The 18,423-nt window shown below is 39.6% G+C and overlaps 7 non-coding genes across 7 annotated transcripts; all 7 read left to right on the top strand.

Moving 5' to 3' along the window:
• The first annotated feature begins 616 nt into the window (after positions 1-616).
• TRNAR-UCG (transfer RNA arginine (anticodon UCG)) lies at positions 617-689 on the top strand. Its single transcript has one exon. It is a non-coding gene; the product is annotated as a tRNA-Arg (tRNA).
• Positions 690-2,204: 1,515 nt separating this feature from the next.
• TRNAR-UCG (transfer RNA arginine (anticodon UCG)) lies at positions 2,205-2,277 on the top strand. Its single transcript has one exon. It is a non-coding gene; the product is annotated as a tRNA-Arg (tRNA).
• Positions 2,278-3,792: 1,515 nt separating this feature from the next.
• Positions 3,793-3,865, top strand: TRNAR-UCG (transfer RNA arginine (anticodon UCG)). Its single transcript has one exon. It is a non-coding gene; the product is annotated as a tRNA-Arg (tRNA).
• A 1,515-nt stretch (positions 3,866-5,380) lies between these two features.
• On the top strand, positions 5,381-5,453 carry TRNAR-UCG (transfer RNA arginine (anticodon UCG)). Its single transcript has one exon. It is a non-coding gene; the product is annotated as a tRNA-Arg (tRNA).
• A 3,102-nt stretch (positions 5,454-8,555) lies between these two features.
• TRNAR-UCG (transfer RNA arginine (anticodon UCG)) lies at positions 8,556-8,628 on the top strand. Its single transcript has one exon. It is a non-coding gene; the product is annotated as a tRNA-Arg (tRNA).
• A 4,691-nt stretch (positions 8,629-13,319) lies between these two features.
• TRNAR-UCG (transfer RNA arginine (anticodon UCG)) lies at positions 13,320-13,392 on the top strand. Its single transcript has one exon. It is a non-coding gene; the product is annotated as a tRNA-Arg (tRNA).
• Positions 13,393-14,907: 1,515 nt separating this feature from the next.
• Positions 14,908-14,980, top strand: TRNAR-UCG (transfer RNA arginine (anticodon UCG)). Its single transcript has one exon. It is a non-coding gene; the product is annotated as a tRNA-Arg (tRNA).
• Positions 14,981-18,423: the final 3,443 nt, after the last annotated feature.

Here is an 18,423-nt window from a genome sequence, read left to right as displayed (position 1 = left end):
AAAATTAGGTAGATTTATTACATGCTTCCTCTCAGAAGTTTATGAGGGATTAGGTACTTTGAAACAGTCCCATTTTACTTGTGTACACTTCACAGTCATGTTAGTGTTCTGAAACTGCAAAGTAGATTTTTAAATGCCTATTTTTGTGAGATGCATTTTCGACCGGCCAGAACATATTCCTTTGGAAAAAATGATATGAATTGGATTGGAGTGAATCTTGTTTCTAGAGGTGGTGACAGGCTTTCAGCTACTTGAATAGGTCAAGCCAGGATTCATAAAACTTATACAACCTATGTGAGTGTGAAAAATTAGCATATGCAGGAAGGAGCAATTTGTACTACTTTCAAAACAGTTTCACTCCACGTCTGGAAACGTCCAGAGCTATGTAGAGCATACAAATGAGCTTTAAACTCATGAGGAAAGAGGTTTGTATGGAAAAAGGAAAACAAAAGCATATCGTACTCATAAAATTCTCAATATATAGATTCCAAAAAAGTGCTTCCAGCGAAAAGAGCTGAAAGAACACTATGGGATGTAAACCTGAATACCTTTCAATAATATGTTCTCCATCCATGCATACCACCTACATGATAAAAATCATCTCAGGTGGACGGATGACCGCGTGGCCTAATGGATAAGGCGTCTGACTTCGGATCAGAAGATTGAGGGTTCGAGTCCCTTCGTGGTCGTTTTTGGCCAATGGTCACACAATCTGCTTTACATTCAGAGTGGAAAAAGTCTTTTCCAATACTCTTGTAGTCCTCACTTTCTCATTACTAATCAATAATAAAGTGGAGTACATACTGTAAACTCATTCAGGTTGCATCTTCAGTCTAACTACTTGTGCATTTTAGTGGCATTAGAAAGTGCTTCTATGCCGACGCACTGAATATGTAATAGGTTTGCAGAATTTTGACGTGACAGAATGGGTTTTTAGCTTAAGTGTGTGTAGAAGAACTGCAAGGTGTGTGCCTATGTGTGCATAGAGTGGTACATGTGTAAAATCTGTATGATTTGGGCAGTTAAAGTGCTGATTTTGCCTCCGAGTAAGAAAAGTACTACACAAAATGTATAAAGGATCGGCACATTGGCTGCCTTTGCTGATGCCCCCGTTGCCTAATTTGTAGTGCAATGGTTAAGTTGCAGAGTGTGGTTGAACTTGGTTAGGAGACTTAGTGCCTCTTTCCGTGTCCTACTGATGATAAGGATGGCTTGATACCATTTTCTAAGCCCAGTATATTGAGAAAAGAAGTAAGTGAAGAAGAAGTGTGGAGTCGAAAGTGGTTCTCCAATTTCTCTCCACTTGCTAAAATTGCAAAGTCTCCATTATAGCATAGAAGAGAGCGATAAAGTCGGGGATGGAAGAGGATGAAAATGGGAAGTTTACTTATAGAGAGAACTGAGAAATGCCCTGTGTGAACACACCGGTGTCTGACCATAGAATACATTTAAATAATACCTCTAGAAAAGAGCTATGCATGTGTGTCTCAGTGGCCTAATGGATAAGGCACTGACCTCCTAAGCCAGGGATTGTGGGTTCAAGTCCCATCTGAGGTGAGAACAAAAATCCTCCCTCTTTCTTTTCCAGAAAATTAGGTAGATTCATTACATGCTTCCTCTCGGAAGTTTATGAGGGATTAGGTACTTTGAAACTGTCCCATTTTACTTGTGTAGACTTCACAGTCATTTTAGTGTTCTGAAACTGCAAAGTAGATTATTAAATGCCTATTTTTGTGAGATGCATTTTTGACCGGCCAGAACATATTCTTTTGGAAAAAATGATTTGAATTGGATTGGTGTGAATCTTGCTTCTAGGGGTGGTGACAGGCTTTCAGCTACTTGAATAGGTCAAGCCAGGATTCATAAAACTTATACAAACTATGTGAGTGTGAAAAATTAGCATATGCAGGAAGGAGCAATTTGTACTACTTTCAAAACAGTTTCACTCCACGTCTGGAAACGTCCAGAGCTATGTAGAGCATACAAATGAGCTTTAAACTCATGAGGAAAGAGGTTTGTATGCAAAAAGGAAAACAAAAGCATATCGTACTCATAAAATTCTCAATATATAGATTCCAAAAAAGTGCTTCCAGCGAAAAGAGCTGAAAGAACACTATGGGATGTAAACCTGAATACCTTTCAATAATATGTTCTCCATCCATGCATACCACCTACATGATAAAAATCATCTCAGGTGAACGGATGACCGCGTGGCCTAATGGATAAGGCGTCTGACTTCGGATCAGAAGATTGAGGGTTCGAGTCCCTTCGTGGTCGTTTTTGGCCAATGGTCACACAATCTGCTTTACATTCAGAGTGGAAAAAGTATTTTCCAATACTCTTGTAGTCCTCACTTTCTCATTACTAATCATTAATAAAGTGGAGTACATACTGTAAACTCATTCAGGTTGCATCTTCAGTCTAACTACTTGTGCATTTTAGTGGCATTAAAAAGTGCTTCTATGCCGACGCACTGAATATGTAATAGGTTTGCAGAATTTTGACGTGACAGAATGGGTTTTTAGCTTAAGTGTGTGTAGAAGAACTGCAAGGTGTGTGCCTATGTGTGCATAGAGTGCTACATGTGTAAAATCTGTATGATTTGGGCAGTTAAAGTGCTGATTTTGCCTCCGAGTAAGAAAAGTACTACACAAAATGTATAAAGGATCGGCACATTGGCTGCCTTTGCTGATGCCCCCGTTGCCTAATTTGTAGTGCAATGGTTAAGTTGCAGAGTGTGGTTGAACTTGGTTAGGAGACTTAGTGCCTCTTTCCGTGTCCTACTGATGATAAGGATGGCTTGATACCATTTTCTAAGCCCAGTATATTGAGAAAATAAGTAAGTGAAGAAGAAGTGTGGAGTCGAAAGTGGTTCTCCACTTTCTCTCCACTTGCTAAAATTGCAAAGTCTCCATTATAGCATAGAAGAGAGCGTTAAAGTCGGGGATGGAAGAGGATGAAAATGGGAAGTTTACTTATAGAGAGAAGTGAGAAATGCCCTGTGTGCACACACCGGTGTCTGACCATAGAATACATTTAAATAATGCCTCTAGAAAAGAGCTATGCATGTGTGCCTCAGTGGCCTCATGGATAAGGCACTGGCCTCCTAAGCCAGGGATTGTGGGTTCAAGTCCCATCTGAGGTGATAACAAAAATCCTCCCTCTTTCTTTTCCAGAAAATTAGGTAGATTTATTACATGCTTCCTCTCAGAAGTTTATGAGGGATTAGGTACTTTGAAACAGTCCCATTTTACTTGTGTACACTTCACAGTCATGTTAGTGTTCTGAAACTGCAAAGTAGATTTTTAAATGCCTATTTTTGTGAGATGCATTTTCGACCGGCCAGAACATATTCCTTTGGAAAAAATGATATGAATTGGATTGGTGTGAATCTTGTTTCTAGAGGTGGTGACAGGCTTTCAGCTACTTGAATAGGTCAAGCCAGGATTCATAAAACTTATACAACCTATGTGAGTGTGAAAAATTAGCATATGCAGGAAGGAGCAATTTGTACTACTTTCAAAACAGTTTCACTCCACGTCTGGAAACGTCCAGAGCTATGTAGAGCATACAAATGAGCTTTAAACTCATGAGGAAAGAGGTTTGTATGGAAAAAGGAAAACAAAAGCATATCGTACTCATAAAATTCTCAATATATAGATTCCAAAAAAGTGCTTCCAGCGAAAAGAGCTGAAAGAACACTATGGGATGTAAACCTGAATACCTTTCAATAATATGTTCTCCATCCATGCATACCACCTACATGATAAAAATCATCTCAGGTGGACGGATGACCGCGTGGCCTAATGGATAAGGCGTCTGACTTCGGATCAGAAGATTGAGGGTTCGAGTCCCTTCGTGGTCGTTTTTGGCTAATGGTCACACAATCTGCTTTACATTCAGAGTGGAAAAAGTCTTTTCCAATACTCTTGTAGTCCTCACTTTCTCATTACTAATCAATAATAAAGTGGAGTACATACTGTAAACTCATTCAGGTTGCATCTTCAGTCTAACTACTTGTGCATTTTAGTGGCATTAGAAAGTGCTTCTATGCCGACGCACTGAATATGTAATAGGTTTGCAGAATTTTGACGTGACAGAATGGGTTTTTAGCTTAAGTGTGTGTAGAAGAACTGCAAGGTGTGTGCCTATGTGTGCATAGAGTGGTACATGTGTAAAATCTGTATGATTTGGGCAGTTAAAGTGCTGATTTTGCCTCCGAGTAAGAAAAGTACTACACAAAATGTATAAAGGATCGGCACATTGGCTGCCTTTGCTGATGCCCCCGTTGCCTAATTTGTAGTGCAATGGTTAAGTTGCAGAGTGTGGTTGAACTTGGTTAGGAGACTTAGTGCCTCTTTCCGTGTCCTACTGATGATAAGGATGGCTTGATACCATTTTCTAAGCCCAGTATATTGAGAAAAGAAGTAAGTGAAGAAGAAGTGTGGAGTCGAAAGTGGTTCTCCAATTTCTCTCCACTTGCTAAAATTGCAAAGTCTCCATTATAGCATAGAAGAGAGCGTTAAAGTCGGGGATGGAAGAGGATGAAAATGGGAAGTTTACTTATAGAGAGAACTGAGAAATGCCCTGTGTGCACACACCGGTGTCTGACCATAGAATACATTTAAATAATACCTCTAGAAAAGAGCTATGCATGTGTGTCTCAGTGGCCTAATGGATAAGGCACTGACCTCCTAAGCCAGGGATTGTGGGTTCAAGTCCCATCTGAGGTGAGAACAAAAATCCTCCCTCTTTCTTTTCCAGAAAATTAGGTAGATTTATTACATGCTTCCTCTCGGAAGTTTATGAGGGATTAGGTACTTTGAAACTGTCCCATTTTACTTGTGTACACTTCACAGTCATTTTAGTGTTCTGAAACTGCAAAGTAGATTATTAAATGCCTATTTTTGTGAGATGCATTTTCGACCGGCCAGAACATATTCTTTTAGAAAAAATGATTTGAATTGGATTGGTGTGAATCTTGCTTCTAGGGGTGGTGACAGGCTTTCAGCTACTTGAATAGGTCAAGCCAGGATTCATAAAACTTATACAAACTATGTGAGTGTGAAAAATTAGCATATGCAGGAAGGAGCAATTTGTACTACTTTCAAAACAGTTTCACTCCACGTCTGGAAACGTCCAGAGCTATGTAGAGCATACAAATGAGCTTTAAACTCATGAGGAAAGAGGTTTGTATGCAAAAAGGAAAACAAAAGCATATCGTACTCATAAAATTCTCAATATATATATTCCAAAAAAGTGCTTCCAGCGAAAAGAGCTGAAAGAACACTATGGGATGTAAACCTGAATACCTTTCAATAATATGTTCTCCATCCATGCATACCACCTACATGATAAAAATCATCTCAGGTGGACGGATGACCGCGTGGCCTAATGGATAAGGCGTCTGACTTCGGATCAGAAGATTGAGGGTTTGAGTCCCTTCGTGGTCGTTTTTGGCCAATGGTCACACAATCTGCTTTACATTCAGAGTGGAAAAAGTATTTTCCAATACTCTTGTAGTCCTCACTTTCTCATTACTAATCATTAATAAAGTGGAGTACATACTGTAAACTCATTCAGGTTGCATCTTCAGTCTAACTACTTGTGCATTTTAGTGGCATTAAAAAGTGCTTCTATGCCGACGCACTGAATATGTAATAGGTTTGCAGAATTTTGACGTGACAGAATGGGTTTTTAGCTTAAGTGTGTGTAGAAGAACTGCAAGGTGTGTGCCTATGTGTGCATAGAGTGCTACATGTGTAAAATCTGTATGATTTGGGCAGTTAAAGTGCTGATTTTGCCTCCGAGTAAGAAAAGTACTACACAAAATGTATAAAGGATCGGCACATTGGCTGCCTTTGCTGATGCCCCCGTTGCCTAATTTGTAGTGCAATGGTTAAGTTGCAGAGTGTGGTTGAACTTGGTTAGGAGACTTAGTGCCTCTTTCCGTGTCCTACTGATGATAAGGATGGCTTGATACCATTTTCTAAGCCCAGTATATTGAGAAAAGAAGTAAGTGAAGAAGAAGTGTGGAGTCGAAAGTGGTTCTCCACTTTCTCTCCACTTGCTAAAATTGCAAAGTCTCCATTATAGCATAGAAGAGAGCGTTAAAGTCGGGGATGGAAGAGGATGAAAATGGGAAGTTTACTTATAGAGAGAAGTGAGAAATGCCCTGTGTGCACACACCGGTGTCTGACCATAGAATACATTTAAATAATGCCTCTAGAAAAGTGCTATGCATGTGTACCTCAGTGGCCTAATGGATAAGGCACTAGCCTCCTAAGCCAGGGATTGTGGGTTCAAGTCCCATCTGAGGTGATAACAAAAATCCTCCCTCTATCTTTTCCAGAATATTAGGTAGATTTATTACATGCTTCCTCTCAGAAATTATGAGGGATTAGGTACTTTGAAACGGTCCCATTTTACTTGTGTACACTTCACAGTCATGTTAGTGTTCTGAAACTGCAAAGTAGATTTTTAAATGCCTATTTTTGTGAGATGCATTTTCGACCGGCCAGAACATATTCCTTTGGAAAACATGATTTGAATTGGATTGGTGTGAATCTTGTTTCTAGAGGTGGTGACAGGCTTTCAGCTACTTGAATAGGTCAAGCCAGGATACATAAAACGTATACAACCTATGTGAGTGTGAAAAATTAGCATATGCAGGAAGGAGCAATTTGTCCTACTTTCAAAACAGTTTCACTCCACGTCTGGAAACTTCCAGAGCTATGTAGAGAATACAAATGAGCTTTAAACTCATGAGGAAAGAGGTTTGTATGGAAAAAGGAAAACAAAAGCATATCGTACTCAAAAAATTCTCAATATATAGATTCCAAAAAAGTGCTTCCAGCGAAAAGAGCTGAAAGAACACTATGGGATGTAAACCTGAATACCTTTCAATAATATGTTCTCCATCCCTGCATACCACCTACATGATAAAAATCATCTCAGGTGGACGGATGACAGCGTGGCCTAATGGATAAGGCGTCTGACTTCGGATCAGAAGATTGAGGGTTCGAGTCCCTTCGTGGTCGTTTTTGGCCAATGGTCACACAATCTGCTTTACATTCAGAGTGGAAAAAGTCTTTTCCAATACTCTTGTAGTCCTCACTTTCTCATTACTAATCATTAATAAAGTGGAGTACATACTGTAAACTCATTCAGGTTGCATCTTCAGTCTAACTACTTGTGCATTTTAGTGGCATTAAAAAGTGCTTCTATGCCGACGCACTGAATATGTAATAGGTTTGCAGAATTTTGACGTGACAGAATGGGTTTTTAGCTTAAGTGTGTGTAGAAGAACTGCAAGGTGTGTGCCTATGTGTGCATTGAGTGCTACATGTGTAAAATCTGTATGATTTGGGCAGTTAAAGTGCTGAATTTGCCTCCGAGTAAGAAAAGTACTACAAAAAATGTATAAAGGATCGGCACATTGGCTGCCTTTGCTGATGCCCCCGCTGCCTAATTTGTAGTGCAATGGTTAAGTTGCAGAGTGTGGTTGAACTTGGTTAGGAGACTTAGTGCCTCTTTCCGTGTCCTACTGATGATAAGGATGGCTTGATACCATTTTCTAAGCCCAGTATATTGAGAAAAGAAGTAAGTGAAGAAGAAGTGTGGAGTCGAAAGTGGTTTTCCAATTTCTCTCCACTTGCTAAAATTGCAAAGTCTCCATTATAGCATAGAAGAGAGCGTTAAAGTCGGGGATGGAAGAGGATGAAAATGGGAAGTTTACTTATAGAGAGAAGTGAGAAATGCCCTGTGTGCACACACCGGTGTCTGACCATAGAATACATTTAAATAATGCCTCTAGAAAAGAGCTATGCATGTGTGCCTCAGTGGCCTCATGGATAAGGCACTGGCCTCCTAAGCCAGGGATTGTGGGTTCAAGTCCCATCTGAGGTGATAACAAAAATCCTCCCTCTTTCTTTTCCAGAAAATTAGGTAGATTTATTACATGCTTCCTCTCAGAAGTTTATGAGGGATTAGGTACTTTGAAACAGTCCCATTTTACTTGTGTACACTTCACAGTCATGTTAGTGTTCTGAAACTGCAAAGTAGATTTTTAAATGCCTATTTTTGTGAGATGCATTTTCGACCGGCCAGAACATATTCCTTTGGAAAAAATGATATGAATTGGATTGGTGTGAATCTTGTTTCTAGAGGTGGTGACAGGCTTTCAGCTACTTGAATAGGTCAAGCCAGGATTCATAAAACTTATACAACCTATGTGAGTGTGAAAAATTAGCATATGCAGGAAGGAGCAATTTGTACTACTTTCAAAACAGTTTCACTCCACGTCTGGAAACGTCCAGAGCTATGTAGAGCATACAAATGAGCTTTAAACTCATGAGGAAAGAGGTTTGTATGGAAAAAGGAAAACAAAAGCATATCGTACTCATAAAATTCTCAATATATAGATTCCAAAAAAGTGCTTCCAGCGAAAAGAGCTGAAAGAACACTATGGGATGTAAACCTGAATACCTTTCAATAATATGTTCTCCATCCATGCATACCACCTACATGATAAAAATCATCTCAGGTGGACGGATGACCGCGTGGCCTAATGGATAAGGCGTCTGACTTCGGATCAGAAGATTGAGGGTTCGAGTCCCTTCGTGGTCGTTTTTGGCCAATGGTCACACAATCTGCTTTACATTCAGAGTGGAAAAAGTCTTTTCCAATACTCTTGTAGTCCTCACTTTCTCATTACTAATCAATAATAAAGTGGAGTACATACTGTAAACTCATTCAGGTTGCCTCTTCAGTCTAACTACTTGTGCATTTTAGTGGCATTAGAAAGTGCTTCTATGCCGACGCACTGAATATGTAATAGGTTTGCAGAATTTTGACGTGACAGAATGGGTTTTTAGCTTAAGTGTGTGTAGAAGAACTGCAAGGTGTGTGCCTATGTGTGCATAGAGTGGTACATGTGTAAAATCTGTATGATTTGGGCAGTTAAAGTGCTGATTTTGCCTCCGAGTAAGAAAAGTACTACACAAAATGTATAAAGGATCGGCACATTGGCTGCCTTTGCTGATGCCCCCGTTGCCTAATTTGTAGTGCAATGGTTAAGTTGCAGAGTGTGGTTGAACTTGGTTAGGAGACTTAGTGCCTCTTTCCGTGTCCTACTGATGATAAGGATGGCTTGATACCATTTTCTAAGCCCAGTATATTGAGAAAAGAAGTAAGTGAAGAAGAAGTGTGGAGTCGAAAGTGGTTCTCCAATTTCTCTCCACTTGCTAAAATTGCAAAGTCTCCATTATAGCATAGAAGAGAGCGTTAAAGTCGGGGATGGAAGAGGATGAAAATGGGAAGTTTACTTATAGAGAGAACTGAGAAATGCCCTGTGTGCACACACCGGTGTCTGACCATAGAATACATTTAAATAATACCTCTAGAAAAGAGCTATGCATGTGTGTCTCAGTGGCCTAATGGATAAGGCACTGACCTCCTAAGCCAGGGATTGTGGGTTCAAGTCCCATCTGAGGTGAGAACAAAAATCCTCCCTCTTTCTTTTCCAGAAAATTAGGTAGATTTATTACATGCTTCCTCTCGGAAGTTTATGAGGGATTAGGTACTTTGAAACTGTCCCATTTTACTTGTGTACACTTCACAGTCATTTTAGTGTTCTGAAACTGCAAAGTAGATTATTAAATGCCTATTTTTGTGAGATGCATTTTCGACCGGCCAGAACATATTCTTTTGGAAAAAATGATTTGAATTGGATTGGTGTGAATCTTGCTTCTAGGGGTGGTGACAGGCTTTCAGCTACTTGAATAGGTCAAGCCAGGATTCATAAAACTTATACAAACTATGTGAGTGTGAAAAATTAGCATATGCAGGAAGGAGCAATTTGTACTACTTTCAAAACAGTTTCACTCCACGTCTGGTAACGTCCAGAGCTATGTAGAGAATACAAATGAGCTTTAAACTCATGAGGAAAGAGGTTTGTATGGAAAAAGGAAAACAAAAGCATATCGTACTCATAAAATTCTCAATATATAGATTCCAAAAAAGTGCTTCCAGCGAAAAGAGCTGAAAGAACACTATGGGATGTAAACCTGAATACCTTTCAATAATATGTTCTCCATCCATGCATACCACCTACATGATAAAAATCATCTCAGGTGGACGGATGACAGCGTGGCCTAATGGATAAGGCGTCTGACTTCGGATCAGAAGATTGAGGGTTCGAGTCCCTTCGTGGTCGTTTTTGGCCAATGGTCACACAATCTGCTTTACATTCAGAGTGGAAAAAGTCTTTTCCAATACTCTTGTAGTCCTCACTTTCTCATTACTAATCATTAATAAAGTGGAGTACATACTGTAAACTCATTCAGGTTGCATCTTCAGTCTAACTACTTGTGCATTTTAGTGGCATTAAAAAGTGCTTCTATGCCGACGCACTGAATATGTAATAGGTTTGCAGAATTTTGACGTGACAGAATGGGTTTTTAGCTTAAGTGTGTGTAGAAGAACTGCAAGGTGTGTGCCTATGTCTGCATAGAGTGGTACATGTGTAAAATCTGTATGATTTGGGCAGTTAAAGTGCTGATTTTGCCTCCGAGTAAGAAAAGTACTACACAAAATGTATAAAGGATCGGCACATTGGCTGCCTTTGCTGATGCCCCCGTTGCCTAATTTGTAGTGCAATGGTTAAGTTGCAGAGTGTGGTTGAACTTGGTTAGGAGACTTAGTGCCTCTTTCCGTGTCCTACTGATGATAAGGATGGCTTGATACCATTTTCTAAGCCCAGTATATTGAGAAAAGAAGTAAGTGAAGAAGAAGTGTGGAGTCGAAAGTGGTTCTCCAATTTCTCTCCACTTGCTAAAATTGCAAAGTCTCCATTATAGCATAGAAGAGAGCGTTAAAGTCTGGGATGGAAGAGGATGAAAATGGGAAGTTTACTTATAGAGAGAAGTGAGAAATGCCCTGTGTGCACACACCGGTGTCTGACCATAGAATACATTTAAATAATGCCTCTAGAAAAGAGCTATGCATGTGTGTCTCAGTGGCCTAATGGATAAGGCACTGGCCTCCTAAGCCAGGGATTGTGGGTTGGAGTCCCATCTGAGGTGATAACAAAAATCCTCCCTCTCTCTTTTCCAGAAAATTAGGTAGATTTATTACATGCTTCCTCTCGGAAGTTTATGAGGGATTAGGTACTTTGAAACTGTCACGTTTTACTTGTGTACACTTCACAGTCATGTTAGTCTTCTGAAACTTCAAAGTAGATTTTTAAATGCCTATTTTTGTGAGATGCATTTTCGACCGGCCAGAACATATTCCTTTGGAAAAAATGATATGAATTGGATTGGTGTGAATCTTGTTTCTAGAGGTGGTGACAGGCTTTCAGCTACTTGAATAGGTCAAGCCAGGATTCATAAAACTTATACAACCTATGTGAGTGTGAAAAATTAGCATATGCAGGAAGCAGCAATTTGTACTACTTTCAAAACAGTTTCACTCCACGTCTGGAAACGTCCAGAGCTATGTAGAGCATACAAATGAGCTTTAAACTCATGAGGAAAGAGGTTTGTATGGAAAAAGGAAAACAAAAGCATATCGTACTCATAAAATTCTCAATATATAGATTCCAAAAAAGTGCTTCCAGCGAAAAGAGCTGAAAGAACACTATGGGATGTAAACCTGAATACCTTTCAATAATATGTTCTCCATCCATGCATACCACCTACATGATAAAAATCATCTCAGGTGGACGGATGACTGTGTGGCCTAATGGATAAGGCGTCTGACTTTGGATCAGAAGATTGAGGGTTCGAGTCCCTTCGTGGTCGTTTTTGGCCAATGGTCACACAATCTGCTTTACATTCAGAGTGGAAAAAGTATTTTCCAATACTCTTGTAGTCCTCACTTTCTCATTACTAATCATTAATAAAGTGGAGTACATACTGTAAACTCATTCAGGTTGCATCTTCAGTCTAACTACTTGTGCATTTTAGTGGCATTAAAAAGTGCTTCTATGCCGATGCACTGAATATGTAATAGGTTTGCAGAATTTTGACGTGACAGAATGGGTTTTTAGCTTAAGTGTGTGTAGAAGAACTGCAAGGTGTGTGCCTATGTGTGTATAGAGTGCTACATGTGTAAAATCTGTATGATTTGGGCAGTTAAAGTGCTGATTTTGCCTCTGAGTAAGAAAAGTACTACACAAAATGTATAAAGGATCGGCACATTGGCTGCCTTTGCTGATGCCCCCGTTGCCTAATTTGTAGTGCAATGGTTAAGTTGCAGAGTGTGGTTGAACTTGGTTAGGAGACTTAGTGCCTCTTTCCGTGTCCTACTGATGATAAGGATGGCTTGATACCATTTTCTAAGCCCAGTATATTGAGAAAAGAAGTAAGTGAAGAAGAAGTGTGGAGTCGAAAGTGGTTTTCCAATTTCTCTCCACTTGCTAAAATTGCAAAGTCTCCATTATAGCATAGAAGAGAGCGTTAAAGTCGGGGATGGAAGAGGATGAAAATGGGAAGTTTACTTATAGAGAGAAGTGAGAAATGCCCTGTGTGCACACACCGGTGTCTGACCATAGAATACATTTAAATAATGCCTCTAGAAAAGAGCTATGCATGTGTGCCTCAGTGGCCTCATGGATAAGGCACTGGCCTCCTAAGCCAGGGATTGTGGGTTCAAGTCCCATCTGAGGTGATAACAAAAATCCTCCCTCTTTCTTTTCCAGAAAATTAGGTAGATTTATTACATGCTTCCTTTCAGAAGTTTATGAGGGATTAGGTACTTTGAAACAGTCCCATTTTACTTGTGTACACTTCACAGTCATGTTAGTGTTCTGAAACTGCAAAGTAGATTTTTAAATGCCTATTTTTGTGAGATGCATTTTCGACCGGCCAGAACATATTCCTTTGGAAAAAATGATATGAATTGGATTGGTGTGAATCTTGTTTCTAGAGGTGGTGACAGGCTTTCAGCTACTTGAATAGGTCAAGCCAGGATTCATAAAACTTATACAACCTATGTGAGTGTGAAAAATTAGCATATGCAGGAAGGAGCAATTTGTACTACTTTCAAAACAGTTTCACTCCACGTCTGGAAACGTCCAGAGCTATGTAGAGCATACAAATGAGCTTTAAACTCATGAGGAAAGAGGTTTGTATGGAAAAAGGAAAACAAAAGCATATCGTACTCATAAAATTCTCAATATATAGATTCCAAAAAAGTGCTTCCAGCGAAAAGAGCTGAAAGAACACTATGGGATGTAAACCTGAATACCTTTCAATAATATGTTCTCCATCCATGCATACCACCTACATGATAAAAATCATCTCAGGTGGACGGATGACCGCGTGGCCTAATGGATAAGGCGTCTGACTTCGGATCAGAAGATTGAGGGTTCGAGTCCCTTCGTGGTCGTTTTTGGCCAATGGTCACACAATCTGCTTTACATTCAGAGTGGAAAAAGTCTTTTCCAATACTCTTGTAGTCCTCACTTTCTCATTACTAATCAATAATAAAGTGGAGTACATACTGTAAACTCATTCAGGTTGCATCTTCAGTCTAACTACTTGTGCATTTTAGTGGCATTAGAAAGTGCTTCTATGCCGACGCACTGAATATGTAATAGGTTTGCAGAATTTTGACGTGACAGAATGGGTTTTTAGCTTAAGTGTGTGTAGAAGAACTGCAAGGTGTGTGCCTATGTGTGCATAGAGTGGTACATGTGTAAAATCTGTATGATTTGGGCAGTTAAAGTGCTGATTTTGCCTCCGAGTAAGAAAAGTACTACACAAAATGTATAAAGGATCGGCACATTGGCTGCCTTTGCTGATGCCCCCGTTGCCTAATTTGTAGTGCAATGGTTAAGTTGCAGAGTGTGGTTGAACTTGGTTAGGAGACTTAGTGCCTCTTTCCGTGTCCTACTGATGATAAGGATGGCTTGATACCATTTTCTAAGCCCAGTATATTGAGAAAAGAAGTAAGTGAAGAAGAAGTGTGGAGTCGAAAGTGGTTCTCCAATTTCTCTCCACTTGCTAAAATTGCAAAGTCTCCATTATAGCATAGAAGAGAGCGTTAAAGTCGGGGATGGAAGAGGATGAAAATGGGAAGTTTACTTATAGAGAGAACTGAGAAATGCCCTGTGTGCACACACCGGTGTCTGACCATAGAATACATTTAAATAATACCTCTAGAAAAGCGCTATGCATGTGTGTCTCAGTGGCCTAATGGATAAGGCACTGACCTCCTAAGCCAGGGATTGTGGGTTCAAGTCCCATCTGAGGTGAGAACAAAAATCCTCCCTCTTTCTTTTCCAGAATATTAGGTAGATTTATTACATGCTTCCTCTCGGAAGTTTATGAGGGATTAGGTACTTTGAAACTGTCCCATTTTACTTGTGTACACTTCACAGTCATTTTAGTGTTCTGAAACTGCAAAGTAGATTATTAAATGCCTATTTTTGTGAGATGCATTTTCGACCGGCCAGAACATATTCTTTTGGAAAAAATGATTTGAATTGGATTGGTGTGAATCTTGCTTCTAGGGGTGGTGACAGGCTTTCAGCTACTTGAATAGGTGAAGCCAGGATTCATAAAACTTATACAAACTATGTGAGTGTGAAAAATTAGCATATGCAGGAAGGAGCAATTTGTACTACTTTCAAAACAGTTTCACTCCACGTCTGGAAACGTCCAGAGCTATGTAGAGCATACAAATGAGCTTTAAACTCATGAGGAAAGAGGTTTGTATGCAAAAAGGAAAACAAAAGCATATCGTACTCATAAAATTCTCAATATATAGATTTCAAAAAAGTGCTTCCAGCGAAAAGAGCTGAAAGAACACTATGGGATGTAAACCTGAATACCTTTCAATAATATGTTCTCCATCCATGCATACCACCTACATGATAAAAATCATCTCAGGTGAACGGATGACCGCGTGGCCAAATGGATAAGGCGTCTGACTTCGGATCAGAAGATTGAGGGTTCAAGTCCCTTCGTGGTCATTTTTGGCCAATAATCACACAATCTGCTTTACATTCAGAGTGGAAAAAGTATTTTCCAATACTCTTGTAGTCCTCACTTTCTCATTACTAATCATTAATAAAGTGGAGTACATACTGTAAACTCATTCAGGTTGCATCTTCAGTCTAACTACTTGTGCATTTTAGTGGCATTAAAAAGTGCTTCTATGCCGACGCACTGAATATGTAATAGGTTTGCAGAATTTTGACGTGACAGAATGGGTTTTTAGCTTAAGTGTGTGTAGAAGAACTGCAAGGTGTGGGCCTATGTGTGCATAGAGTGGTACATGTGTAAAATCTGTATGATTTGGGCAGTTAAAGTGCTGATTTTGCCTCCGAGTAAGAAAAGTACTACACAAAATGTATAAAGGATCGGCACATTGGCTGCCTTTGCTGATGCCCCCGTTGCCTAATTTGTAGTGCAATGGTTAAGTTGCAGAGTGTGGTTGAACTTGGTTAGGAGACTTAGTGCCTCTTTCCGTGTCCTACTGATGATAAGGATGGCTTGATACCATTTTCTAAGCCCAGTATATTGAGAAAAGAAGTAAGTGAAGAAGAAGTGTGGAGTCGAAAATGGTTCTCCAATTTCTCTCCACTTGCTAAAATTGCAAAGTCTCCATTATAGCATAGAAGAGAGCGTTAAAGTTGGGGATGGAAGAGGATGAAAATGGGAAGTTTACTTATAGAGAGAAGTGAGAAATGCCCTGTGTGCACACACCGGTGTCTGACCATAGAATACATTTAAATAATGCCTCTAGAAAAGTGCTATGCATGTGTACCTCAGTGGCCTAATGGATAAGGCACTGGCCTCCTAAACCAGGGATTGTGGGTTCAAGTCCCATCTGAGGTGATAACAAAAATCCTCCCTCTATCTTTTCCAGAATATTAGGTAGATTTATTACATGCTTCCTCTCAGAAGTTTATGAGGGATTAGGTACTTTGAAACGGTCCCATTTTACTTGTGTACACTTCACAGTCATGTTAGTGTTCTGAAACTGCAAAGTAGATTTTTAAATGCCTATTTTTGTGAGATGCATTTTCGACCGGCCAGAACATATTCCTTTGGAAAACATGATTTGAATTGGATTGGTGTGAATCTTGTTTCTAGAGGTGGTGACAGGCTTTCAGCTACTTGAATAGGTCAAGCCAGGATACATAAAACGTATACAACCTATGTGAGTGTGAAAAATTAGCATATGCAGGAAGGAGCAATTTGTCCTACTTTCAAAACAGTTTCACTCCACGTCTGGAAACTTCCAGAGCTATGTAGAGAATACAAATGAGCTTTAAACTCATGAGGAAAGAGGTTTGTATGGAAAAAGGAAAACAAAAGCATATCGTACTCATAAAATTCTCAATATATAGATTCCAAAAAAGTGCTTCCAGCGAAAAGAGCTGAAAGAACACTATGGGATGTAAACCTGAATACCTTTCAATAATATGTTCTCCATCCATGCATACCACCTACATGATAAAAATCATATCAGGTGGACGGATGACAGCGTGGCCTAATGGATAAGGCGTCTGACTTCGGATCAGAAGATTGAGGGTTCGAGTCCCTTCGTGGTCGTTTTTGGCCAATGGTCACACAATCTGCTTTACATTCAGAGTGGAAAAAGTCTTTTCCAATACTCTTGTAGTCCTCACTTTCTCATTACTAATCATTAATAAAGTGGAGTACATACTGTAAACTCATTCAGGTTGCATCTTCAGTCTAACTACTTGTGCATTTTAGTGGCATTAAAAAGTGCTTCTATGCCGACGCACTGAATATGTAATAGGTTTGCAGAATTTTGACGTGACAGAATGGGTTTTTAGCTTAAGTGTGTGTAGAAGAACTGCAAGGTGTGTGCCTATGTGTGCATTGAGTGCTACATGTGTAAAATCTGTATGATTTGGGCAGTTAAAGTGCTGATTTTGCCTCCGAGTAAGAAAAGTACTACACAAAATGTATAAAGGATCGGCACATTGGCTGCCTTTGCTGATGCCCCCGCTGCCTAATTTGTAGTGCAATGGTTAAGTTGCAGAGTGTGGTTGAACTTGGTTAGGAGACTTAGTGCCTCTTTCCGTGTCCTACTGATGATAAGGATGGCTTGATACCATTTTCTAAGCCCAGTATATTGAGAAAAGAAGTAAGTGAAGAAGAAGTGTGGAGTCGAAAGTGGTTCTCCAATTTCTCTCCACTTGCTAAAATTGCAAAGTCTCCATTATAGCATAGAAGAGAGCGTTAAAGTCGGGGATGGAAGAGGATGAAAATGGGAAGTTTACTTATAGAGAGAAGTGAGAAATGCCCTGTGTGCACACACCGGTGTCTGACCATAGAATACATTTAAATAATGCCTCTAGAAAAGAGCTATGCATGTGTGTCTCAGTGGCCTAATGGATAAGGCACTGACCTCCTAAATCAGGGATTGTGGGTTCAAGTCCCATCTGAGGTGATAACAAAAATCCTCCCTCTTTCTTTTCCAGAAAATTAGGTAGATTTATTACATGCTTCCTCTCGGAAGTTTATGAGGGATTAGGTACTTTGAAACTGTCCCATTTTACTTGTGTACACTTCACAGTCATTTTAGTGTTCTGAAACTGCAAAGTAGATTATTAAATGCCTATTTTTGTGAGATGCATTTTCGACCGGCCAGAACATATTCTTTTGGAAAAAATGATTTGAATTGGATTGGTGTGAATCTTGCTTCTAGGGGTGGTGACAGGCTTTCAGCTACTTGAATAGGTCAAGCCAGGATTCATAAAACTTATACAAACTATGTGAGTGTGAAAAATTAGCATATGCAGGAAGGAGCAATTTGTACTACTTTCAAAACAGTTTCACTCCACGTCTGGAAACGTCCAGAGCTATGTAGAGCATACAAATGAGCTTTAAACTCATGAGGAAAGAGGTTTGTATGAAAAAAGGAAAACAAAAGCATATTGTACTCATAAAATTCTCAATATATAGATTCCAAAAAAGTGCTTCCAGCGAAAAGAGCTGAAAGAACACTATGGGATGTAAACCTGAATACCTTTCAATAATATGTTCTCCATCCATGCATACCACCTACATGATAAAAATCATCTCAGGTGAACGGATGACTGCGTGGCCTAATGGATAAGGCGTCTGACTTTGGATCAGAAGATTGAGGGTTCGAGTCCTTTCGTGGTCGTTTTTGGCCAATGGTCACACAATCTGCTTTACATTCAGAGTGAAAAAAGTATTTTCCAATACTCTTGTAGTCCTCACTTTCTCATTACTAATCATTAATAAAGTGGAGTACATACTGTAAACTCATTCAGGTTGCATCTTCAGGCTAACTACTTGTGCATTTTAGTGGCATTAAAAAGTGCTTCTATGCCGACGCACTGAATATGTAATAGGTTTGCAGAATTTTGACGTGACAGAATGGGTTTTTAGCTTAAGTGTGTGTAGAAGA

Source organism: Triturus cristatus, chromosome 4_1 (genome assembly GCF_964204655.1).
Source record: "Triturus cristatus chromosome 4_1, aTriCri1.1, whole genome shotgun sequence".
In the NCBI taxonomy this organism is placed as follows: Eukaryota; Metazoa; Chordata; class Amphibia; order Caudata; family Salamandridae; genus Triturus; species Triturus cristatus.
The sequence above is the reverse complement of the archived record's forward strand: the minus strand, read 5'-3'. Positions and strand labels throughout refer to the sequence as shown.